General features: G+C 48.0%; 1 pseudogene; it reads right to left on the bottom strand.

Moving 5' to 3' along the window:
- Positions 1–4,996, bottom strand: part of LOC123115233 (cation/H(+) antiporter 19-like) — a 44,335-nt pseudogene extending 39,339 nt beyond the window's left edge.
- Positions 4,997–27,953: the final 22,957 nt, after the last annotated feature.

The raw sequence follows: 27,953 nt of genomic DNA, 5'->3' as shown, positions 1-27,953 counted from the left end.
CGAGGAGATGGAGGGGACGGAGGGGGCGGCGCTCGCGGGGGAGGCGGGGCTCGGGGGGAGGCGACGCTCGAGGGGGAGGAAGGGAGAGGGAGGCGGGGGGCGCGTGGGCGGCTGCAGCGGACGGAGGCGGCGGACGGCGGCGGCTCGTGGGCGGCTGCGGCGGACGGAGGCTGTGGACGGCGGGGGTGCGTGGGCGGCTGCGGCGGCGGCGTACGGTTGTGGTCGATCAAGGGGAATCTGGCGAGGGAGGGAGGGAGGCCATAGTGCGAGGGCAGTAGATGGAGGGGGGGGAGGGTTCTAATGGCGCACCTACCACTAGTGCGCCATAAGTACGACTATTCTAATGGTGCACCTCCCCTCGGTGTGCCATTAGAATTTTGTTTTAATCTAGCCCGACAGGTCAGGTTATATTCCACATAACCCCAACTCCATCACAACCTGCCCACTAGCCCGACTGGTCAGCACGCAGCACACTCACTAGGAGGTCTTGTGTTCGATTCCCAGGCTTCCCATTTTTTGTATTTATGCATTTAAAATGTTGTTTGATATTTATTTGTGTTTAAATATGTTCAAACTTGTTTAAATCACAACAGTTTTTTTTTATAAAAATAGTAATAATTTTATAAAAAATATCATCAAATTTGTTATTTGAAAATTTTTATGAATATGAAAAAATATCATCAAATTTATTATTTCAAAATATCATCAAATTTGTTATTTGAAAATATAATCGAATTTGTTTTTTTAGCAATTTTAGTTGCATTCATTTGTGACGGTGGAGCGGGCCGGGGAGGGTGCGGGGGAGAGGGCGGGTGGTCGTCGTCGGTGGTGGCCGGTGGAGCGGGGGAGGGTGCGGTGGGACGTCGGTGGTGGTGGAGTGGGGGAGGGTGCGGGTGGTCGTCGGCGGCGGTGGAGTGGGGGAGGGTGCGGGCCAGGGGTCGGCGGCGGCGGCTGGTGGAGCGGGGTAGGGTGCGGTGGGACGTCGTCGGCGGTGGAGTGGGGGAGGGTGCGGGTGGGTCGTCGGCGGCGTTTGAGTGGGTGAGGGTGCGGGCCGAGGGTCGGCGGCGGCGGCCGGTGGAGCGGGGAGGGTGCGGTGGGACGTCGGCGGCGGTGGATGGGGGGAGGGTGCGGGGGGTCGGCGGCGACGGTGGAGTGGGGGAGGGTGCGGGCCGAGGGTCGGCGGCGGCAGCCGGTGGAGCGGGGGAGGGTGCGGTGGGACGTCGGCGGCGGATGGAGGTGGGGAGGGGTGGCGGGGGTCGGCGGGCGACGCTTGGGTGGGGGAGGGTGCGGGCCGAGGGGTCGACCCTGGTTACTAATGGCGCACCTGTTTCTGGTGCGCCATTAGAAGTTTTGCAAAAAAATAAAAAAAATATATATTCTAATGGGCACCGTGGAACAGTGCGCCATTACTAATTTACACTAGTAATGGCGCACTGTGCCACGATGGAGCCATTAGAATGTTTGGAAAAATTAATTTTTTTTACTAGTGGCGCACCTTGTTCCTGGTGGGCCATTAGTGTCTTCCACACTAATGGCGCACCAGAACATTAGTATATACTAATGGCGCACCACTTGACAGGTGCGTCATTAGTGTCCATCCATCTATAGCCCTTTTCTGGTAGTACAATTACTAGTAGGAGTAGTATATATACTAGAAGGTTTGACGCGCTTTGCTATGCGAAGGGTTTGACGCGCTTTGCTTATTGCCGCCAGTGTTGTTTGGTTTTCATAATTTTTTACTCACTCTGTTGGAAATATAAGTGTATAGTTTTTGAAAAGTCAAACCTTTTTAAGTTTTGATTAAAATTTGTCGAGAAGTATATAAAAATCCGTAATATCAAATTGGTTATCATTAGATTTCATCATCTTATGATTTTTCATTTTTTTATTAATACTGTGGATGTCGATATTTTTACCTTTGAACTTGGTCAAGATAAAAGAATTGATTTTCCAAAAAATAATACATCATATATTTTGGAATTGAAGGAATATTTAGTTTGGCGAGTGGAGGAGATGATGGAGTGTGTTCTATTTTTATTTATATAACTGTGATGTTTTGGCGGGTCTTTCACGGTGTGATTCTATGTTATGAGCTATTTAACCCATATTTACATAGGAAAATTTCTGCGTCGATGGCTGCATATACTATATTGGTGCTTCAATATCACATGGTGATGCTTCTTTTTTTAGGTGATGAGTGGGGTGCGTGGGATTGATATATTTTATAGACCGGTTGCTGCTAATTGGTTTGAAAAGTCGTTGGTCTAACAAAATCGTGAATCAAATTCAAAATTAAATACCTCAACCGAATGGAGGTGTAACAACATTAGGCTAGTCACAATGGGCAAGAATATAAGCTAGTAACTTACACACTTCCCTAGATTATGTTACTACCTTCATAGTGGGTAGGAACATCTATGTAGTGTCATGCAACGATGTATTTATTAGGTTATAGACTCATTGTTTCTTGGAGTGTGTGATGTTCTGGTAACTTAGCTAGTTACCACAAGCACCTCTCTCTTTACTAAATACGTGCCACATAAGCAAAGTTATATTGAAGTGTGTGATATTACTCCTAAGTTCCTCCCTCCTGTGACCAGCCTTAGGAAGCATAGTTGAAATAAATTAAATTACCCGCATCCCGAAATTAGGCAAAGACAAAAGTACAAACTGCCGGGAAGGGGAGTTCTTTCTAGCTATAAACCCGGGTATATTCCCTCTGAGAAAAATCTGACCATTTTGAATATCCCCAAAAGAACCAGCTTAACAAAAAACTCATATCGCTGCTGAAGTAACATATTTACCACAATGAAATTAACAGTGATCGGACAGATGGGCACACTCTGTTTTCACACTTACGCATACAAGTGAAGTTTGTTTCTGAATTTCCACCTGTGCACAAAAACTAGCACAGAGGGAAAAAGGAACACGACTGTGCAGAGTATTCCTTCGCAACGAATACTGTTCAAAGTGCTACTCAGAAGATAGTTAGTTACTTAATATAGTAACTAATAATGACCCTCTGACTAGCAAGATTTGATGGACGAATTCCCACGGAGCTGCAAATGATCATTAATTCAAGCTATCTAACATCAAACTTACTGACTAGTTATCGTCGTCAACTCCCGTCCAGTCCCCCGCGTCCCTCTTGGAGGCGACACGAGGGAACCCTAGCCGCCCCCGCTGCCGGCCCTCCTCCATCCTCCTTTCCACCTCATCGCCGCCGAGGGCCACTGCCAGGCAAAGCCCGGGCAGTGCCGGCAGCGGCGGGACTTCTCCTCCGGCGCGGCTCTCCCGTCTTCCTCGCGGCGGCGCAGTCGCTCCCGATGGGCTTGGTGGCGCGGCGTTTCGAAGTTCGGCGGCGGCTCGCTCTGCGGCGGGGTGGAGGGCCTGTCCCTGTCTGGTGGTGCCGCCTACACAACGGTTGGGGCCTGGGGCTCTTGACCCAAGACTGGATCTGGGTGGCTCGGGCTCGGCCGTGGCTGCCTGTCAGGCATGGTGGCGGCGAGTCTCGCAGCCTCTAGGCACCGTGGAAGTGCCGGCGGCGGCGTGTGCTCGGCCTGGTGGTGTTGGTGGTGGCGGCGGCCCGTGCACGAGAGTTGGATTCCTTCGAACAGATTTGGGTGAAAACTTGCTTTCGGCTACTGACAAGGCCGACGATGGTGGCGCTATTGCGTCGTTTCCTTCTTGAAGGCATCGTCGTGGAGAAGTTCAAGGACACTCTCAACTACCTCCGGGGAAATCCTAGATCGGATGATCGGATGACGGCGGCTCCCTGGTGTCGTTCCCTCCTTGTGGCGTCATTCTTGAAGGTACACACATGATCAAGGGACCAGAGGACGGATTCTTTAGTAGAGCGGTGCTTCATCTCACACATTGATAGCGGCGGATCTCGACGGCATGGCGCTGTGGAGACTCGGCATCCGATGCGCGGAGATGGACTCGCGCAGGAGGATGGTGTTGTCTGGCGTCATGGTGGCGTCGATGGCAGAGAGATCCGGCGAAGTCGATGCATTACTTTCTGCTCTGAAGATGGATTGATGGAAGATGGCGGCGACGACACAGAGAGTGCGTCGGAGCAGCTTGTGCCCCAAACCCAGTATGTGGCTAGGTTGCAGCCTCTGCCTTTAGATGTTAGGCGTTTGTGCGATGTCTGTTTGGTATTAGGTTCGGACTATCGGCACCCAGTAGCGGATCTAGCCCAATGGGTCAGTGTGGGCCAACAATAGAACTGTTCATATAAAATAATTTTTTCTTAATATTTTTTACCTTTTTTCCTATGCTATAAAGCTATTCAAAAAATCCCAGGGTGGGCCGTGGCCCACCCTGTCCACCCTCTACCTCCGCCACTATCGGCACCCCTTTATCAGGTGGATAGGAGTAGCGACAATTGTTGCTAGGATGGTGGCTTCAGACTATCTGATGTACTATTTTGTAAGGTCTTCGTGAATAATTAACAAAATAGTTGCATGCATCGTCCAGATGCAGAGATCGGGGGTAATTCTCCTTTTAAAAAATCTAACATCAAGCTTTTTATTAAAAAAATGCTTTTCTTAACCAAATTATACTACCTGAAACTGCACTTTTCCCGACGGCCAAAAACCCACAAGAAAATACTGATTACCGTCAGGAAACTATTTTCCTGGTAGTGTTATAATGTTCATGGACTAATTAGATCGTGCAAAAATAAAAATAGACGAGGTGACATTGTGACTTATTAAGCGTGCGGAACAATAACTCAAACGACGGCGAGCTAGCTAGGGACGATGAGGAATGAACTTACGATGATCTCGGCGATGACGCGCGGCTGACGGAGCGGGCGGAGGCCGGAGGCGAGGCCGCGGGTGACGGCGTGGACGAGGCAGATCTGGAGGATGAGGAGCGGCAGCGAGAAGTGCAGCGGGTTGTCGCCCTGCCACACCCCCTCCGACGTCGCCTTCAGCGGCCGGTAGGGCTGCACGTCATCATCTGCCCCGCCGTGGCCGCCCCGCGACATTCCCGGCAACCTCATCTCATCGCTCACTCACGGTGGCGCCGCGCGCGGCTGTGGCTGGCGTCTGACCGGAGACGCGCACGCCTGCACCCGCGCGGTGGTGGCCTCCAGCTGGTTCGGGGCCGGACGGCATGCGTTCAATCGTCCATCGCCAGAGCATGCATGGCAATAAGCTGGGAGAGCTCGGCCAAGATCCTCGGAGGAACAAGTGGAGACGGGGGGAAGTGAAACCAGTGTTTAACCTCACACCACCCGTGTGTCGAGTATGTCTGTGGCTGTGTCACCAGGTCTTCAACCGTCTCTCTCACACACATACACGTGAGTTGAGCTTGGACAAATATTGCCGGTGAGCGGTGAGGTGATCGATGGAGCTCTGGACTCTGGAGATAATTAGATAAGAGGTATAGTTAATTGTTGGGAGAAGATATGATAAGCCTCTTCACCCTGACTCGTCCTTTCTTATTCTCGAAAATATGCTTTCACCTCGTTATATTAATATAGTTTTGCTAGAACTCATCTAGATGAGATATAATTTGGTCTCATTCATTTTTTATAGCCATTAGATATGATGCTATAAGATGTGTGTGTGCTGACGTGGTTGTATCTGTTCTTATTTTCAAAGTGAATGAGAACCATCCGATACAACTGTTTAATCATTGTTGAGGCAAACAACACAATCATGTCCAAAAGAAAAACAAGAGAAAGAATGCCAACAACATGGGATCCACGAAAGCGAAGGTATCCTGCAACCGCTACGCCCTCCGGAGACTTCCACCACACTCTTAATTATGCCGCCGAATTGCCGCATACTGAACAACACCTTGAAGAAGGATTGCGCGACGACGACGCTGCTGCCCGGGCAGATCCTAGGATTTCTTCCGGCACATGGAGGGCAGTTGGGGGGAGGTACACCCGACACCCTTCAAGAAGGATGGCAGCGCCACAGGCTTAACCGCGTTGGTGTCGGCAAGACCGGACATAAATTTCTCCTGACTCCTCACACCCACAACCCAGGACCAACCGTCGGCTCCACCACGCTTGCCACCCACTAACATGAGCTATCACAGTCTTCAGGACACCACCGATGTCTCAGTTCACCATGGCAAATGCTGCGAGGCCGGCCGGACCTAACCGAAGCAACCATAGACAGGGGCCGACAGTACCGCAGCCGCATGGGGTTGCACAACCTCCACCGGCTCAGGCGGTAGCAGATCGGATACAGGAGGAGGAGGACACCAGGCCAACTGCCTAGCCGGGCCCAGATTGGGCCTGTGAAGCTCCCACCGCTGCGCTACAGCCGACGCAACACAACCTCGTCCTTTCTTATTTATAGTCGGGCCAGACCAATGGTTGTATGAGCATCTCTAGCAGACCCTGTATAATGCCCCGACCCGCAAAATAACAACCAACACACAGGTCCGCGCAAAAAAGCTGCCCGATCAGACCCCACAAACGCGTCGGACCCGTAAATATTTTTTGCGGGGCGCGGCAAAATTCCCAACCCAACCCGCGAAAACGCAAGTTCTGCCCCTCGCCCTGTCGGTGCCCTATATATAGCAGGAGCGGTTGGCGGTGGCGGGGAGGGGGGGGCATTTCAGCCAGTGCTTTTCTTCACCCACCGCCACCGGGCCGCCGCCTACGATTCCGGCCATACCAGCAGTCGGGATCGTGCCGGCGAGCCGCCACACTCCCGAGATTGTCCTCCACCACTTCCTCCTCCTCGGCCGGGCGGAAAGTTGCAGATCGGCGGCTGTTTGTCGTGGCCGCCTGATTTGGCGTTTCTGGCCATCGGTGGCTCCGCCAAGCGATGGATTGGTCGGGGAGCACCCTGCACAGCCCCGGCAAAGCCCCAACACCGCAGACAGGAACTGCTTCGTCCTCTAGCCACCATCGTTAGTTTACCGGCAAGGACTCAGCCGTCTGTCACCCGGGCTCGGTGCTCGCGCAGCGGCTCGCTAATGCCGCTCATACAGTGCGACGACTGCACACAGACAGTGCTGCGGCTAACATCTAGCACGCCGCAACACCCCGGACGAGTATTCTTCAAATGCGAAAACGGCGGGGAATGTTCTTGTTTTCATTCGGCTTTGTCAACCTATTCGGTTATATTTCGGTATCTTATTGAGATGGTCATGTGTGTAGGAAGGTGGATGCTCATTTTGGTATTGGGAAGAATAATACATCGATTTATTGATAGGGAAAAACTTAATAGATGTTCGTGCACTCGTTGGTAGAACTGAGGCTAATGATGCGGCTGCATGTGCATTTAGAGAAGAAACTAGAGGGGAAGCAACGTCTACTTCTTTAGAATCAAAAAAGAAGAATGAAGAATGCAAGATCAAGAATCCACAGATCAACAATGAAGGCATGGAGAAGATGTTGGTCCAACTAGTGGGAGCAGTTATGGAAGTTGGATATCTTCTAAAATGCCTAATTGTCGTTCTTTCTTTCTTTGGTCTTGCTATTCTATAAAAGATTTGGTCAACTATTATGTATCCAATGCCCTTGAAGAAATAAAGAAGCAAAGAAATGTGTTTTCATGCCCGAAATTAAAATGCAAATTACTGATTTACGGGCCGGTGCGAACGACTGCCGAGCAGACCCCTCAAAGCGGACCCATATAAAGGAACGCTTTGAGGGGTCTGCTCGGTCGTGTTGGGGAACGCAGTAATTTCAAAAAAATTCCTATGATCACGCAAGATCTATCTTGGAGATGCATAGCAACGAGACGGGAGAATGTGTCCACGTACCGTCGTAGAACGAAAGCGGAAGCATTTAGTAACACGGTTGATGTAGTCAAACGTCTTCATAATCCAACTGATCCAAGTACCGAACGTAGGACACCTCCGCGTTCAGCACACGTTAAGCTCGGAGATGTCCCTCGTGCTCTTGATCCAGTTGAGGACGAGGGAGAGTTCCGTCAGCACGACAACGTGGCAATGGTGTTGATGATGTTACCGGCGCAGGGCTTCGCCTAAGCACTACGATGATATGACCGAGGTGTTAAACTGTGGAGGGGGGCATCGCATACGGCTAAGAGAACAACTGTTGTGCTTTGGGGTGCCCGCTGCCCCCGTATAAAAAGGAGGGAGGAGTAGGAGGCCGACCAAGGAGGGGCGTGCCTATAGGGGGAGTCCAACTAGGATTCCCAATCCTAGTTGGAGTCCCCTTCCTATTCCAAGAAGGAAGAGAGGGAAAGAGGTGGAGGAGAAAGAGGAAAGGGGGGGGGGGGCGCCCCCTTCCCTAGTCAAATTCGCTTTGGGCCGGGCGGGGGGGGGGGGGGGGGGGGGGCGAGCGCCTCCACCTGGCTACTATCTCCTCTCTGCCACTAAAGCCCATTAATCCCCGGGGGGTTCCGGTAACCTCTCGGTACTCCGAAAAATGTGTGAACCATTCCGAAACATTTCCGGTGTCCGAATGTAACCATCCAATATATCAATATTTATGTCTCGACCATTTCGAGACTCTTCGTCATGTCCGTGATCTCATCCGGGACTCCGAACAAACTTCGGTCATCAAAAACACATAACTCATAATACAAATCGTCATTGAACGTTAAGCGTGTGGACCCTACAGGTTCGTGAACTATGTAGACATGATTGAGACACATCTCCGATCAATAACCAATAGCGAAACCTAGATGCTCATATTGGATCCTACATATTCTACTTAGATCTTTATCGGTCAAACCGCATAACGACATACGTTGTTCCCTTTGTCATCGGTGTGTTACTTGCCCGAGATCCGATCGTCGGTATCATCATACCTAGTTCAATCTCGTTACCAGCAAGTCTCTTTACTCGTTCCGTAATGCTTCATCCCGTAACTAACTCAGTAGTCACATTGCTTACAAGTCTTATAGTGATGAGCATTACCGAGAGGGCCCAGAGATACCTCTAAGATACCCGGAGTAACAAATCCTATTCTTGATCTATGCCAACCCAACAAACACCTTCGGAGACACCTGTAGAGCATCTTTATAATCACCCAGTTATGTTGTGACGTTTCATAGCACATAAGGTGTTCCTCCGGTATTCAGGAGTTGCATGCTACCTCTTGAGCACTGCGTTGGATTTCCCCGAAGAGGAGAGGATGATGAAGTAAAGTAGCGTAAGTATTTCCCTCAGTTTTTGAGAACCAAGGTATCAATACAGTAGGAGATCACACACAAGTCCCTCGTACCTGCACAAAACGATAGCTACTCACAACCAATGCGATTAGGGGTTGTCAATCCCTTCACGGTCACTTACGAGGGTGAGATCTGATAGAGATGATAAATAATATTTTTGGTATTTTTGATATAGAGATGCAAAGTGAAAAGTAAAAGGCAAAGTAAAAACAAAGCAAGTAATAAAGTAATGGAGATTGATATGATGAGAATAGACCCGGGGGCCATAGGTTTCACTAGTGGCTTCTCTCAAGAGCATAAGTATTCTACGGTGGGTGAACAAATTACTGTTGAGCAATTGATAGAATTGAGCATAGTTATGAGTATATCTAGGTATGATCATGTATATAGGCATCACTTCCGAGACAAGTAGATCGAAACGGTTCTGCATCTACTACTATTACTCCACTCATCGACCGCTATCCAGCATGCATCTAGAGTATTAAGTTAAAAACAGAGTAACGCCTTAAGCAAGATGACATGATGTAGAGGTATAACTTCATGCAATATGATAAAACCCCCATCTTGTTATCCTCGATGGCAACAATACAATATGTGCCTTGCTGCCCCTTCTGTCACTGGGAAAGGACACCGCAAGATTGAACCCAAAGCTAAGCACTTCTCCCATTCCAAGAACTACCAATCTAGTTGGCCAAACCAAACGGATAATTCGAAGAGACTTGCAAAGATAAATCAATCATACATAAAAGAATTCAGAGAAGATTCAAATATTATTCATAGATAAGCTGGATCATAAACCCACAATTCATCAGTCTCAACAAACACAACGCAAAAAGAAGATTACATCGAATAGATCTCCACAAGAGAGGGGGAGAACATTGTATTGAGATCCAAAAAGAGAGAAGAAGCCATATAGCTACTAACTATGGACCCGTAGGTCTGAGGTAAACTACTCACACTTCATCAGAGAGGCTATGGTGTTGATGTAGAAGCCCTCCGTGGTGGATGCCCCCTCCGGCGGAGCTCCGGAACAGGCCCCAAGATGGGATCTCGTGGATACAGAAAGTTGCGGCAGTGGAATTAGGTTTTTGGCTCCGTCTTTGATCTGTCGGGGGTACGTAGGTATATATAGGAGGAAGGAGTATGTCGGTGGAGCAACAGGGGCCCACGAGGTAGGGGGGCGCGCCCAGGGAGGAGGGCGCGTCCCCCACCCTCGTGACCGCCTCTTTTGTTCCTTGGAGCAGGGTCCAAGTCTCCTGGACCACGTTCGGTGAGAAAATCACGTTCCCGAAGGTTTCATTACGTTTGGACTCCGTTTGATATTCTGTTTCTTCGAAACACTGAAATAGGCAAAAAACAGCAATTCTGGGCTGGGCCTCCGGTTAATAGGTTAGTCCCCAAAATAATATAAAAGTGGAAAATAAAGCCCAATATAGTCCAAAACAGTAGATAAAGTAGCATGGAGCAATCAAAAATTATAGATACGTTGGAGACGTATCAGGCATCCCCAAGCTTAATTCCTGCTCGTACGCGAGTAGGTAAATGATAAAAAATAATTTTTGATGCGGAGTGATACTTTGGCATAATTTCAATGTAAATCTTGTTAATTGTAGTATGAATATTCAGATCCGAAATATTCAAGACAAAAGTTCACATTGACATAAAAGTAATAATACTTCAAGCATACTAATCAAAGCAATCATGTCTTCTCAAAATAGCATGGCTAAAGAAAGTTATCCCTACAAAATCATATAGTATGGCTGTTGCTCTATCTTCATCACACAAAGTATTTAATTATGCACAACCCCGATGACAAGCCAATCAATTGTTTCATACTTTAGTAATCTAAAACTCTTTCAACTTTCACGCAATACATGAGCGTGAGCCATGGACGTAGCACTATATGTGGAATAGAATGGTGGTTGTGGAGAAGACAAAAAGGAGAAGATAGTCTCACATCAACTAGGCGTATCAACGGGCTATGGAGATGCCCATTAATAGATATCAATGTGAGTGAGTAGGGATTGCCATGCAACGGATGCACTAGAGCTATAAATATATGAAAGCTCAACAAAAGCAACTAAGTGGGTGTGCATCCAACTTGCTTGCTCACGAAGACCTAGGGCAGTTTTGAGGAATCCCATCATTGGAATATACAAGCCAAGTTCTATAATGAAAAATTCCCACTAGTATATGAAAGTGACAACATATGAGACTCTCTATCATGAAGATCACGGTGCTACTTTGAAGCACAAGTGTGGTAAAAGGATAGTAGCATTGTCCCTTCTCTCTTTTTCTCTCATTTTTTTATTTGGGCCTTTTCTCTTTTTTTATGGCCTCTTTTTTTATATATATTTCGTCCGGAGTCTCATCCCGACTTATGGGGGAATCATAGTCTCCATCATCCTTTCCTCACTGGGACAATGCTCTAATAATAATGATCATCACACTTTATTTTTCTTACAACTCAACAATTACAACTCGATGCTTAGAACAAAATATGACTCTATATGAATGCCTCCAGCGGTGTACCGGGATATGCAATGAATCAAGAACGACATGTATGAAAATTATGAAGGTGGCCTTGCCAAAAATACAATGTCAACTACATGTTCATGCAAAAAGCAATATGACAAAAGTAATGTGTGTCATATGAACGGAACGGTGGAAAGTTGCATGGCAATATATCTCGGAATGGCTATGGAAATGCCATGATAGGTAGGTATGGTGGCTGTTTTGAGGAAGGTATATGGTGGGTTTATGATAACGGCGAAAAATGCACGGTATTAGAGAGGCTAGCAATGGTGGAAGGGTGAAAGGGTGCGTATAATCCATGGACTCAACAAATTAATCAAAAGAACTCATGCACTTGTTGCAAAAATTTAGAAGTCATCAAAAACCAAAGCACTACGCGCATGCTCCTAGGGGGATAGATTGGTAGGAAAAGACCATCGCTCGTCCCCGACCGCCACTCATAAGGAAGACAATCAATAAATAAAATTGTGCTCCAACTTCATCACAAAGCGGTTCACCATACGTGCATGCTACGGGAATCACAAACTTCAACACAAGCATTCTTTAAATTCATAATCACCCAACTAGCATTACCTTGATACTATCACCTCCATATCTCAAAACAATTATCAAGCATCAAACTTATCTTAGTATTCAACGTAGTCAAAAGAAAGTTTCACATATCCTGAATACCAAGTATATTAATATTAAGCAAATTACCATGCTATTAACGACTCTCAAAATAATCTAAGTGAAGCATGAGAGATCAATAGTTTGTTTAAAACAAATCCACCACCATGCTCTTAAAGATCTAAGTGAAGTACTAAAGCAAAAATTATCAAGCTCAAAAGATATAAGTGAAGCATAAAGAGTATTCTAGCAAATTCCAATTTGTGTATGGCTCTCTCAAAAGGTGTGTACAGCAAGGATGCTTGTGGTAAACTAACGAGCAAAGACGCAAATAATACAAGATGCTCCAAGCAAAACACATAACATGTGGTGAATAAAAATATAGCTCCAAGTAAATTACCGATGGAAGTAGACGAAAGAGGGGATGCCTTCCGGGGCATCCCAAAGCTTTGACTTTTTGGTGTCCTTGGATTATCTTGGGGGTTCCATGGCATCCCCAAGCTTAGGCTCTTGCCACTCCTTGTTCCATAATCCATCAAAAGAATTCACCCAAAACTTGAAAAATTCACAACACAAAACTCAATAGAAATCTCGTGAGCTCCGTTAGAGAAGGAAAGCAAAAGGCTACTTCAAGGTAATGTAATGAACTTATTCTTTATTTATATTGGTATTAAACCTACTGTATTCCAACTTCTCTATGGATTATAAACTATTTTACTAGCCACAGATTCATCAAAATAAGCAAACAACACACGCAAAACAGAATCTGTCAAAAACAGAACAGTCTGTAGCAATCTGTAACTAACGCAAACTTATGGAACTCTAAAAATTCTACAAAAATAAGAAGTACTGGAAAATTTGTCTATTGATTAGCAGCAAAAAGAATCAATGCAAAATCACGTTTCTGTGATTTATTGAATTGTTTCTCGTGAGCGCAAAGTTTCTGTTATTCAGCAGAATCAAATCAACTATCATCGTAGGTTATCCTATAGGTTCTACTCGGCACAAACACTAATTAAAACATAAATACACATCCAAACAGAGGCTATATGGATTATTTATTCCTAAACAGAAGCAAAAACAAAAAACAAAAAATAAAATTGGGTTGCCTCCCAACAAGCGCTATCGCTTAATGCCCCTAGCTAGGCATTGATATTTCAATGATGCTCACAAGAAAGACAAGAATTGAAGCACAAAGAGAGCATCATAAAACACATGATAAACACATCTAAGTCTAACATACTTACTATGCATAGGCATCTTATAGGCAAACAAATTATCAAGGCAAGCAAAAACTAGCATATGCAAGGAGGCGGAAAGAAACAATAGCAATCTCAACATAACGAGAGGTAATTTATTATCATGAAATTTTCTACGACCATATTTTCCTCTCTCATAATAATTACATGTGGGATCATAAGCAAATTCAACAAAATAGCTATCACATAAAATATTTTCAACACGATCCACATGCATACAAAGTTGACACTCTTCCGAAATAGTGGGATTAACATTAACTAAAGTCATGACCTCTCCAAACCCAGTTTTATCAAAAATTTCATAAGATTGAATATTCTCCAAATATGTGGGATCTAGAGTTGACACTCTTCCAAACCCACTTTCAATATTATTGCAAACAATATTATCAATCTCATATTCATCATGGGGATTAAATAAATTTTCAAGATCATAAAAAGAATCACCCCAATCATGATCGTTGCAACAAGTAGTAGACATAGCAAAACTAGCATCCCCAAGCTTAGGGTTTTGCATATTATTAGCAAAATTTACATCAGGAGAATTTATAGTAAAATCATTTAAATCATGCTTTTCGTTGAGGGAGCTATGAAGCATGGGTGCAATAGTAACGATCTCATTTTTAACATAAGGAACTATAGCAAATTCGTCTTCATAAATATTGGCTTCGTGGCCACAAGAATAGCAAGCATCATGTTCATCAAGTGATATTCCAATCAAATCATCGGAATCATCATTATCTATAGATTCATGCATATCATTATTTTCTTACAAAGCAACAATCATTCTTTCAATAAATTCTTCGACATAGACATTATGAGCAAGGTTTTCATTGCAATATTTAAGTATGACAGAATTTTCAGATTTGTTGAGAGTAAAATCATACTTTTCAATCAAAGAAGCAACTTCATGAGCACCCTTAAAAACGACAAATTCTTTTCGATATAACAGTAACTATAAACACCCTTTGCATAAGAAGATAAGATTTCATTATCATTGAACTCACATAGGTAGGGAAGGTGTTTTTTAGGGTTCTTAGAGCAACAAGTAAAATCACACATTTCACAAAGATTCCAAGCATAGTATAGCAAACTATTTATATGATACCGTAAGAGTCTCCCTTTTTCTAATAAACGATGACGCACAAAATGAGCATGCTCATCTAAAGATTTCCCATCAACTAGTCTAGTTGGAGTTTCAGCACGAGCGCATAAGGATCGAAGATGATCCAAGTAGAACACTTTAAGTGGATCCATATCAATAGATTTTTAGCAAGCAAAGATGCAAGCATATAGAAGGCACAAGGAAACACAAACAAAGATACATACGGAAAGAAGGTGAATGAAAAAGAGAGGGCGAATAAAACGGCAAGGGTGAAGTGGGGGAGAGGAAAACGAGAGGCAAATGATGTAATGCGAGAGATAGAGATTGTGATGGGTACTTGGTATGGTTGACTTTTGCGCAAACTGCCCGGCAACAGCGCCAGAAATTCTTCTTGCTACCTCTTGAGCACTGCGTTGGATTTCCCCGAAGAGGAGAGGATGATGCAGTAAAGTAACGTAAGTATTTCCCTTAGTTTTTGAGAACCAATGTATCAATCCAGTAGGAGATCACGCACAAGTCCCTCGTACCTGCACAAAACGATAGCTACTCGCAACCAACGCGATTAGGGGTTGTCAATCCCTTCACGGTCACTTACGAGGGTTAGATCTGATAGAGATGATAAATAATATTTTTGGTATTTTTGATATAGAGATGCAACGTGAAAAGTAAAAGGCAAAGTAAAAACAAAGCAAGTAATAAAGTAATGGAGATTGATATGATGAGAATAGACCCGGGGGCCATAGGTTTCACTAGTGGCTACTCTTAAGAGCATAAGTATGTTGGGGAACGTAGTAATTTCTAAAATTTTCAACGCACACGAAAGATCATGGTGATGCATAGCAACGAGAGGGGAGAGTGTTGTCTACATACCCTTGTAAACCGTAAGCGGAAGCGTTAGCACAACGCGGTTGATGTAGTCGTACTTCTTCACAATCCTGCCGATCAAGTACCGAACGTACGACACCTCCGAGTTCAGCACACGTTCAGCTCGATGACGTCCCTCGAACTCCGATCCAGCCGAGTGTTGAGGGAGAGTTTCGTCAGCACGACGGCGTGGTGACGATGATGATGTTCTACCAACGCAGGGCTTCTCCTAAGGACCGCTACAGTATTATCGAGGTGGACTATGGTGGAGGGGGGCACCGCACACGGCTAAAAGATCAAACGATCAATTGTTGTTGTGCCTAGAGGTGCCCCCTGCCCCCGTATATAAAGGAGCAAGGGGGAGGGCGGCCGGCCAAGGAGGAGGGCGCCAGGGCCACCAGGGGGAGTAGGACTCCTCCTTCCTTGTTGGAGTAGGAGAGAAGGAAAGAGGGGGAGAGGAGGAAGGAAAAGGGGGCTGCACCCGTTTTCCAATTCGGACCAGAGGGGGGCTGCACGCCTCCTTCCTTTCGGCCTCTCTCCTCTATTCCCGTATGGCCCAATAAGGCCCATATACTCCCCGGCGAATTCCCGTAACTCTCCGGTACTCCGAAAAATACCCGAATCACTCGGAACCTTTCCGAAGTTCGAATGTAGTTGTCCAATATATCGATCTTTACGTCTCGACCAATTCGAGACTCCTCGTCATGTCCCCGATCTCATCCGGGACTCCGAACTCCTTCGGTACATCAAAACACATAAACTCATAATATAACTGTCATCGAAACCTTAAGCATGCGGACCCTACGGGTTCGAGAACTATGTACACATGACCGATACACGTTTCCGATCAATAACCAATAGCGGAACCTGGATGCTCATATTGGATCCTACATATTCTACGAAGATCTTTATCGGTCAAACCGCATAACAACATACGTTGTTCCCTTTGTCATCGGTATGTTACTTGCCCGAGATTCGATCGTCGGTATCTCAATACCTAGTTCAATCTCGTTACCGGCAAGTCTCTTTACTCGTTCAGTAATACATCATCCACAACTAACTCATTAATTGCAATGCTTGCATGGCTTAAGTGATGTGTATTACCGAGAGGGCCCAGAGATACCTCTCCGACAATCGGAGTGACAAATCCTAATCTCGAAATACGCCAACCCAACATGTACCTTCGGAGACACCTGTAGAGCACCTTTATAATCACCCAGTTATGTTGTGACGTTTGGTAGCACACATAGTGTTCCTCCGGTAAACGGGAGTTGCATAATCTCATAGTTCATAGGAACATGTATAAGTCATGAAGAAAGCAATAGCAACATACTAAACGATCAAGTGCTAAGCTAACGGAATGGGTCAAGTCAATCACATCATTCTCCTAATGATGTGACCCCGTTAATCAAATGACAACTCTTTGTCCATGGCTAGGAAACATAACCATCTTTGATTAATGAGCTAGTCAAGTAGAGGCATACTAGTGACACTCTGTTTGTCTATGTATTCACACATGTATTATGTTTCCGGTTAATACAATTCTAGCATGAATAATAAACATTTATCATGATATAAGGAAATAAATAATAACTTTATTATTGCCTCTAGGGCATATTTCCTTCAGTCTCCCACTTGCACTAGAGTCAATAATCTAGTTCACATCACCATGTGATTCAACACCAATATTCACATCTGTATGTGATTAACACCCATAGTTCACATCGTCATGTGACCAACACCCAAAGGGTTTACTAGAGTCAATAATCTAGTTCACATCGCTATGTGATTAACACCCAAAGAGTACTAAGGTATGATCATGTTTTGCTCATGAGAGAAGTTTAGTCAATGAGTCTGTCACATTCAGAGCCGTATGTATTTTGCAAATATTCTATGTCTACAATGCTCTGCACGGAGCTACTCTAGCTAATTGCTCCCACTTTCAATATGTATCCAGATTGAGACTTAGAGTCATCTGGATCGGTGTAAAAGCTTGCACCGATGTAACTCTTTACGACGGGCTCTTTTTATCACCTCCATAATCGAGAAACATCTCCTTAGTCCTCACTAAGGATATTCTTGACCGCTGTCTAGTGATCTACTCTTAGATCAAAATTGTATTCCTTTGCCAAACTCAGAGCAAGGTATACAATAGGTCTGGTACACAGCATAGCATACTTTATAGAACCTATGACTGAGGCATAGGGAATGACTTTTCATTCTCTTTCTATTTTCTGCCATGGTCGGGTTTTGAGTCTTACTCAACTTCACACCTTTGCATCTCAGGCAAGAACTCTTTCTTTGACTGTTCCATTTTGAACTACTTCAAAATCTTGTCAAGGTATGTACTCATTGAAAAATCTTATCAAGCATCTTGATCTATCTCTATAGATCTTGATGCTCAATGTGTAAGCAGCTTCACCGAGGTCTTTCTTTGAAAAACTCCTTTCAAACACTTCTTTATGCTTTTCAGAAAATTCTACATCATTTTCGATCAACAATATGTCATTCACATATACTGATCAGAAAGGCTGTAGTGCTCCCACTCACTTTCTTGTAAATACAGGCCTTTCCAAAAGTATGTATAACACCATATGCTTTAATCAACTCATCAAAGCGTATATTCCAACTCCGAGATGCTTGCACCAGTCCATTGATGGATCGCTGGAGCTTGCACACTTTGTTAGCACCTTTTGGATTGACAAAACCTTCCGGCTGCATCATATACAACTCTTCTTCCAGAAATCCATTCAAGAATGCAGTTTTGACATCCATTTGCCAAATTTCATAAAATGCGGCAATTGCTAACATGATTCGGACAGACTTAAGCATCGTTATGAGTGAGAAAATCTCATCATATTCAACACCTTGAACTTGTCAAAACCTTTCGCAACAAGTCGAGCTTTGTAGAAAGTAACACTACTATCAGTGTCCGTCTTCCTCTTGAAGATCCATTTATTTAACATGGCTTGCTGATCATCGAACAAGTCAACCAAAGTCCATACTTTGTTCTCATACATGGATCCTATCTCAGATTTTATGGCCTCAAGCCATTTCGCGGAATCTGGGCTCATCATCGCTTCCTTATAGTTCGTAGGTTCGTCATGGTCAAGTAACATGACTTCCAGAATAGGATTACCGTACCACTCTGGTGCGGATCTTACTCTGGTTGACCTACGAGGTTCGGTAGTAACTTGTTCTGAAGTTTCATGATCAATATCATTAACTTCCTCGCTGATTGGTGTAATTGTCACAGGAACCGGTTCTTGTGATGAACTACTTTCCAATAAGGGAGAAGGTACAATTACCTTATCAAGCTCTACTTTCCTCCCACTCACTTCTTTCGAGAGAAACTCCTTCTCTAGAAAGGATCCATTTTAGCAACGAATATCTTGCCTTTGGATCTGTGATAGAAGGTATACCCAACAGTTTCCTTTGGGTATTCTATGAAGACGCACTTCTCCGATTTAGGTTCGAGCTTATCAGGTTGAAATTTTTTCACATAAGCATCGCAGCCCCAAACTTTAACAAACGACAACTTTGGTTTCTTGCCAAACCAAAGTTCATAAGGCATCGTCTCAACGGATTTTGATGGTGCCCTATTTAAAGTGAATGCAACTGTCTCTAATGCATAACCCCAAAACGGTAGTGGTAAATCGATAAGAGACATCATAGGTCGCACAATATCCAATAAAGTGCGGTTATGACGTTCGGACACACCGTTACGCTGTGGTGTTCTAGGTGGCATGAGTTTGTGAAACTATTCCACATTAATTTAACTGAAGGCCAAACTCGTAACTCAAATATTCATCTGCACGATTAGACCGCAGAAACTTTATTTTCTTGTTACGATGATTCTCCACTTCACTCTGAAATTCTTTTCAAATGTTTCAGACTTGTGTTTCATTAAGTAGATATACCCATATCTGCTCAAATCATCTGTGAAGGTGATAAAATAACGATATCCGCCACGAGCATCAACACTCATTGGACCACATACATTGGTATGTATTATTTCCAAACAAGTCAGTAGCTCGTTCCATTGTTCCGGAGAACGGAGTTTTAGTCATCTTGCCCAAAAGGCACGGTTCGCAAGCATCAAATGATTCATAACCAAGTGATTACAAAAGTCCATCTTTATAGAGTTTCTTCATGTGCTTTTGAGGGAGTCCTGGATTAGGGGGTGTCCGGATAGCCGGACTACCATCATCAGCCGAACTATCATCGGCCGGACTATCATCATCGACCGGACTCCAAGACTATGAAGATACAAGATTGAAGACTTCGTCCCGTGTCCAGATGGGACTTTCCTTGGCGTGGAAGGCAAGCTAGGCGATACAGATACGTAGATCTCCTACCATTGTAACCGACTCTATGTAACCCTAGCCCTCTCCGGTGTCTATATAAACCGGATGGCTCTAGTCCGTAGGACAACAACAACAACCATTACAATCATACCATAGGCTAGCTTCTAGGGTTTAGCCTCCTTGATCTCGTGGTAGATCCACTCTTGTAAACATCCACAATATCAATATCAGTCAAGTAGGACGTAGGGTTTTACCTCCATCAAGAGGGCCCGAACCTGGGTAAAACATCGTGTCCCTTGTCTCCTGTTACCATCCGCCTAGACGCACAGTTCGGGACCCCTACCCGAGATCCGCCGGTTTTGACACCGACATTGGTGCTTTCATTGAGAGTTCCTCTGTGTCGTCACCGATAGGCTTGATGGCCTCTTCAATCGACAACGACGCAGTCCTGGGTGAGACTTTTCTCCCCGGACAGATCTTCGTATTCGGCGGCTTCGCACTGCGGGCCAACTCACTTGGCCATCTGGAGCAGATCGAAAGCTACGCCCCTGGCCGTCAGGTCAGGTTTGGAAGCCTAAACTTCACGGCCGATATCCGCGGGGACTTGATCTTCGATGGATCTGAGCCACAGCCGAGCGTGCCGCGCTGTCACGATGGGCACGACCTAACTCTGCCGCCGGACAGCACCTTGGAGGCCGCACATGAATCCGCTCCGACCCATAGTCCGGAGCCGATCGCTCAGATCGAGGACGGATGGCTGGACACCGCCTCGGGAGCTGCAACTTCTACGGCGATGGAGCCGAACACTTACCTTGTCCCGCATAAAGCTCATGACTCCGAGGTGCCGGACTCTCTGCCGGACTCCGAACCTCCTGCGCCCCTGCCAGTCGAATCCGACTGGGCGCCGATCATGGAATTCACCGCTGCGGACATCTTTCAGCACTCACCCTTCGGCGATATCTTAAATTCGCTGAAGCATCTCTCGCTATCCGGAGAGCCCTGGCCGAACTACGGCCAGGATGGTTGGGATGCGGACGACGAAGAAATTCAGGGCCCACCCACCACCCACTTCGTAGCCACCGTCGACGATCTAACCGACGTACTCGACTACGACTCCGAAGACATCGACGGTATGGACGACGATGCCGGAGACTATCAAGAACCAGTGCCTACAGGACACTGGAAGACCACCTCGTCATACGACATATATATGGTGGACACCCCAAAAGATGGGGACGGCGAAGAAGCAACGGAGGCCGATTCCTTAAAGAAACAGCCCAAGCGCCGACATCAGCGGCGCCGCTCTAAATCCCGCCACAGCAAGAATAGAGATTCCGGCACAGGAGATAATAACACCCCAGAAAGTGCCGAAGACAACCCCCTCCAGCACGATCCAGCGCAGGAGGAGGCAGAAGCAAGCCCTCACGAGAGGGCGGCAGACGAAGAGGTCGAGGATGATAATTACTTACCTCCCTCCGGAGACGAGGCAAGCCTCGACGACGACGAATTCGTCGTGCCTGAGGATCCCGTCGAACAAGAGCGTTTCAGACGCAGGCTAATGGCCACGGCAAACAGCCTAAAGAAAAAGCAGCAACAGCTTCAAGCTGATCAAGACCTACTGGCCGACAGATGGACCGAGGTCCTCGCGGCCGAAGAGTATGAACTCGAACGCCCCTCCAAAAGTTACCCAAAACGCAAGTTGCTCCCCCGACTAGAGGAGGAAGCGTACAAACCTGCATCACCAGCGCACAATACGGCAGACCGACCACCTCGTGGCCGCGACAGAGAGGCATGCAAGCCCTCCACCAAAACCGTACCCCGGCATCGCTCAAAAAGCATGAAGCCACGGGGGAACGCGCCGGACTTGCGGGATATATTGGAGGACAAGGCAAGACAATCCAGATCTATCTATGGATCACGTGGGCGCCCCAAGACCCACGACGAATACCGTCGCGCCGGATACAACTACTCCGGCCGGGCCGAACACAGCAGACAACGCTCTCTCGAGCTACGTCGCGATATTGCTCAATACAGAGGCGCCGCACACCCACTATGCTTCACTGACGAAGTAATGGATCATCAAATCCCTGAAGGGTTTAAACCCGTTAATATCGAATCCTACGATGGCACAACAGACCCCGCGGTTTGGATTGAGGATTATCTCCTCCATATACATATGGCCCGCGGCGACGATCTTCACGCCATCAAATATCTCCCGCTCAAGCTTAAAGGACCAGCTCGGCATTGGCTTAACAGCCTGCCCGCAGAGTCAATTGGATGCTGGGAAGACCTGGAAGCCGCATTCCTCGACAACTTCCAGGGCACGTATGTGCGACCACCGGACGCAGATGACCTAAGCCACATAATCCAGCAGCCAGACGAATCGGCCAGGCAATTCTGGACACGGTTCTTAACAAAGAAAAATCAAATCGTCGACTGTCCGGATGCAGAGGCCCTCGCTGCCTTCAAACATAACATCCGCGACGAGTGGCTGGCCCGGCACCTAGGACAGGAAAAGCCGAAATCCATGGCAGCCCTCACATCACTCATGACCCGCTTCTGTGCGGGAGAGGATAGCTGGCTAGCTCGCAGCAACAACCTCAGCAAAAACGCTGGCAGTCCGGATACCAAGGACCGCAATGGCAGGTCGCGTCGAAACAAAAACAAACGCCGCATTAACGGCGACAGCAATGAGGATACGGCAGTCAACGCCGGATTCCGAGGCTCCAAGCCCGGTCAACGGAAGAAGCCATTCAAAAGAACCACTCCGGGCCCGTCCAATTTGGACCGAATACTCGACCGCTCCTGTCAAATACATGGAACCCCCGAAAAGCCAGCTAACCACACCAACAGAGATTGTTGGGTATTCAAGCAGGCAGGCAAATTAATCGCCGAAAACAATGACAAGGGGCTACACAGCGATGACGAGGAAGAGACCCGGCCGCCGAACAACAGAGGACAAAAGGGATTCCCCCCTCAAGTTCGGACGGTAAACATGATATACGCAACGCATATACCCAAGAGGGAGCGGAAGCGTGCACTAAGGGACGTATACGCGATGGAGCCAGTCGCCCCAAAATTCAACCCATGGTCCTCTTGCCCGATCACTTTCGATCGAAGAGACCATCCGACCAGTATCCGCCATGGCGGATTCGCCGCATTGGTTTTAGACCCAATCGTCGATGGATTTCACCTCACGAGAGTCCTGATGGACGGCGGCAGTAGCCTGAACCTGCTTTATCAGGATACAGTGCGCAAGATGGGCATAGACCCTTCAAGGATTAAACCTACAAAGACAACCTTCAAAGGCGTCATACCAGGTGTCGAGGCCAGTTGTACAGGCTCAGTCACACTGGAAGTGGTCTTCGGATCCCCGGATAATTTCCGAAGCGAGGAGTTAATCTTCGACATAGTCCCGTTCCGCAGTGGCTATCACGCTCTGCTCGGACGAACCGCGTTCGCAAAATTCAACGCGGTGCCGCATTATGCATACCTTAAGCTCAAGATGCCAGGCCCTCGTGGAGTCATCACGGTCAATGGAAACACGGAACGCTCCCTCCGAACGGAGGAACATACAGCGGCTCTCGCGGCAGAAGTACAGAGCAGCCTTTTAAGGCAATTTTCGAGTCCGGCCGTTAAACGACCGGACACGGCCAAACGCGCCCGGAGCAACATCAACCAAGACCACCTGGCACGTTCCGAGCACGCGTAGCAATGCGGCCTCAACCCCAGCCCTCGCACAATTGTAAGACAAACTCTCCGCGTACATAATTACGCCCTGGAGATACCATGGGCATAGGGGGAGAGGCACAACCACAACAGACCCAGAGTGCGGTTCGACCACACCAGGGGCTCCCAAGTGTGTCGCTCTTTTTATCTTTTATTTCTCTCTTTTTTATACAGAACTCTGTCCGGCGGCGAACCTGCCGAACTCATGATGCAACAGCCAGGGAGGGACAAAGGCCGCGACGAACACTCAGGTGGTCTCCATTACGAGCATTAAATTTGTTAAATACACCATTCCGCGGCCTACCCCTGGAGGGAGACGCCTTTAATTCGTCCAATCCCTTGCTTTCCGCACTATTTGTATCATTCCGCACTCATAGCAGCTCTTCTCGAATAAAATGCAGCACTTTTTGCCCATAATTGCATTACCTTATATATATATATATATATATATATATATATGTTCATTTACGACATGTTGCATCTGTACATTTTGGTACGGCCAAATACACCAGGGGATTATGTTCCCCGCATTATGGTGTGATAAAGTCCGAACACTTTCACAAGTGCGGCACCCCGAACTTATAGCATTATATGAATCGGCTCCGAATCATGTCTTGGGTCAATAGTTGGGTTTGCCCGGCTCCCATGTTTGGCACCTTACGTTCCGTTCTATCGGCTAAGGTAGCACTGGGAGAACCACTGCGATTGCGCCCCGGTTGAGCTGGGTTAACGCCTCAGTGGAGAAAGCTAAAACTGACTGTCATGATAAGGCGAGAGACTGGTCGCTGTTCGAGAGGTCCTTTCGGGTCCTTAAAGACCTACGCCGCTTCGAGCGAAGTTCCGGATAATGTCCGACGAAGGCGTGGATAGCGCCCCGAATTCGGTCTTCCGAATACTAGGGGCTTCGCCGAAATTTAAAATTATAGAATTCTATGGCTAAGTGAGAGTGTTCAAGCACTATAAGTCCGGTTGCCTTGTTCGTTGTGTTGAGCGCCTCCCTAGATGGACCCAAAAATGGGAACAAGAGTGCTCAAGTTTATCCCGAACACCCCAGCACTCGTGGCATGGGGGCTGAAGCCGACGACTTGCCATCTCTCAGATTTAATAAACGGCCGCACAGAAGGTAATATTTTAAATTAACAAGCGTTGCTTAGCGCATATGAACAAAGTTTTCAGCGCACAGGATAACACATTGCGAATTTACTCAATAATTACATCCCTGGGGCACTCATCCGCAATCTTGCGGGCACCCTTCAGGACAGTCTTATAGTACATCTCGGGCGTACGATATTCCTTGCCCGCTGGTGGCGCGTCAGTGATTAGCTTCTCCGCATCCAGCTTGCCCCAATGCACCTTTGCGCGGGCAAGGGCCCGACGAGCACCTTCAATACAGGCGGAGCGCTTGATAACCTCCACCCAGGGGCACGCATCCACCAACCGTCGCACGAGACCGAAGTAGCTCCCAGGCATGGCCTCTCCAGGCCACAGCCGGACTATGAGGCCCTTCATGGCCTGCTCGGCCACCTTGTGGAGCTCGACCAGCTGCTTCAGCTGGTCGCTAGGGGGCACCGGATGGCCGGCCTCAGCATACTGAGACCAGAAGACCTTCTCCGTTGAGCTCCCCTCCTCGGCTCGGTAGAATGCGGCGGCATCAGACACGCTGCGAGGCAGATCTGCAAACGCCCCTGGAGAGCTCCGAATTCGGGTAAGTAACACGTAATTTACATTCACATGCTTGCTTTGCATGAAAAATGCCTTACCCGCCGCTATCTTCCTCACCAACTCAATCTCCTGAAGGGACTTATGGGCATCGGCCTTGGCAGTCTTGGCACTTTCGAGAGCCGAGGCAAGCTCGGACTCTCGAGTCTTTGAGTCACGCTCCAAACTCTCATGCTTTTCCATGAGAGCCTGGAGCTCTTGCTGAACCACCGCCACCCGCGCCTCCTGCTTTTCTCGCTCTGCCCGTTCCGCGGCCGCATTGCGTTCGGCCGCAGACACGGCCTCCTTCAGGGTCGCCACCTCGTTCGTGGCCCCTGCAGTACCCATGTTATCCTTGTTATTTTTTGTTGCAACCTAAATCCTTTTCTGTAAGGTACAAGTTCAAAGTGGTGTTACTCACCTTCTTTGTCCTGGAGCTGCTTCTTGGCGCGGCCGAGCTCTTGCTCGGACCGCTCGAGCTCCTGCTTCAAAGCACCGACCTCCGCAGTCAGTGCGGCAGAGGTCAGCAGCGCAGCCTGCAACCCATATTGACATAATTTTTTAGCAACCCTGCGTATATCTTCTTTTTTTTCAGATCCTCAGTCCGGCTTTTCTTTCCGAACACCGAACCGAGCATCAGGGGCTACTGTCTATGCGGTATTACATTGCATATTTTTAACTTCTTACCTCAAAGCCTGATAGAAGGCTACTGCAGGCTTCGGTCAGCCCGCTCTTGGCGAGCTGTACCTTCTGAATCACCGCACTCATAATAGTGCGGTGTTCTTCCTCGATGGAAGCGCTCTGGAGCGCCTCCAACAAATTGTCCGGCGCCTCCGGTTGGACGGAAGCCGCCGGCGTCACGGTCTTGCCCTTCGTGCGAAGGGGCCGCCGGCCGGACTCCGGAACCACTGCGGGTTCTGATATGGAGTCCGGCGCAAAGTCCGGGAGGACGCCTTGTGGCGCCTCCGGAGCCTCCCCCTGATGGGTCCCTTCTTGGGATCCCACCTCGGCGTCCTCGGTGTCGCGAGGGGTGGAGGCGGTCGGGATGGAATCTACATCCGACGGAGCCAACGACCCGCTCGATGAAGCGGGGAGATCATCATTGGCCGGACTACAGGCAGCATGCGGCATCAGAATGACACTATGTGACACAGAAAAAGAAATTATAAATCACTCAGGAATCCGGATACTTACGATCTCGCTGGAGGCCTGGCCCTTGAAGGCCATTCTTCCTCGCCAACGTTGATGTTGGCGGAGCTGTCCGGGGGAATAGTCCTTCCCCTCTTGGACCCTTCGGCCTCCCCTGTTGGGGAAGCCTTCCTCTTCCTCTCTCCCTCCTCTGGGAGAGAGTCCTCTTTCTCCTCCTCGTTTTCGGGGGAGGAGTCCGCCCCGGAGTCGTCGGACACCTGAAAACGGGAACTCTTTCGAGCACCCGTGGCCTCCTTCTTGGCCTTCTTCTCCGGCACCACGTGCGGTGCCGGAACCAGCAGCCTCGCTAGATGGGCGTCTACTGGGTTTTCTGGCATGGGAGCCGGGCAGATAATCTGCTCCGCCTTCCTCATCCAGTCCTGTCAAAGGAAAAGGGGAAATTAAAACCCGCATAGAGTCAAACTATGAAAAGCAAGTGTCCCGTAAAGGGGTAGAATCACTTACCTCGTCGGCTTGGCGCTGCGAGCGAAATCCGCGATCTTCAGTCGCGGATGCGGGGGCTTCGGCGCCCTTAAACAGCACCCTCCAGGCGCCTTCGTACGTCGTGTCGAAGAGCCCGCTCAGCGCCTGGTGCTGTTCCGGATTGAACTCCCACAGATTGAATGCCCGCTCTTGGCATGGGAGAATCCGGCGGACGAGCATGACTTGGACCATGTTAACCAGCCTGAGCTTCTTCACCAGCTTCTGGATACAGGCTTGGAGTCCCGTCAGCTCCTCCGAACTACCCCACAGCAAGCCCTTCTCTTTCCAGGAGGTGAGCTGCGTGGGGATACCAGATCTGAACTCGGGGGCCGCCGCCCACTTAGGGTCGCGCGGCTCGGTGATATAGAACCACCCCGATTGCCACCCCTTGACGGATTCCACGAAGGCCCCTTCGAACCAAAGGACATTGGGCATCTTGCCCAACATGGCGCCTCCGCACTCCGCTTGAGTGCCCTTCACTACCTTCGGCTTGACATTGAAGGTCTTGAGCCACAAGCCGAAGTGGGGCTGGATGCAGAGGAAGGCCTCGCACACGACGATAAACGCCGAGATGTTGAGGATGAAGTTCGGCGCCAGATCATGGAAATCCAGGCCGTAGTAGAACATGAGCCCCCGGACAAAGGGGTGAAGTGGAAAACCCAGTCCGCGGAGGAAGTGGGGAAGAAAAACGACCCTCTCATGGGGCCTGGGGGTGGGGATGAGCTGCCCCTCGTCGGGCAGCCGGTGCGCGATGTCGCCGGACAGGTAGCCGGCGCTGCGCAGTCTTTCGATGTGCTCCTCCGTAACGGAGGAGGTCATCCACTTGCCTCCCGCTCCGGACATAACTGGGGAAGGTTGAGACGAGATGTGCGGGCTTGGGCGCTGGAGCTCGAGTGCGCGGAGATGGATAAGCAAAGGAGGAAGAAGGCGTAGGTGAAAAGGTGAATCCTTATCCCTTATATGGGCGGGCGAAGTCTACGCGTCCCCCACCGGCCTGGTAAAACTCGCTTATCCCCCAAGCGTCACCATCAATGGCGCGGTTGGGTTACCCACGTCC

Source organism: Triticum aestivum, chromosome 5B (assembly GCF_018294505.1).
Source record: "Triticum aestivum cultivar Chinese Spring chromosome 5B, IWGSC CS RefSeq v2.1, whole genome shotgun sequence".
Taxonomy (NCBI): domain Eukaryota; kingdom Viridiplantae; phylum Streptophyta; class Magnoliopsida; order Poales; family Poaceae; genus Triticum; species Triticum aestivum.
This window is presented reverse-complemented; position numbering and strand designations above follow the sequence as displayed.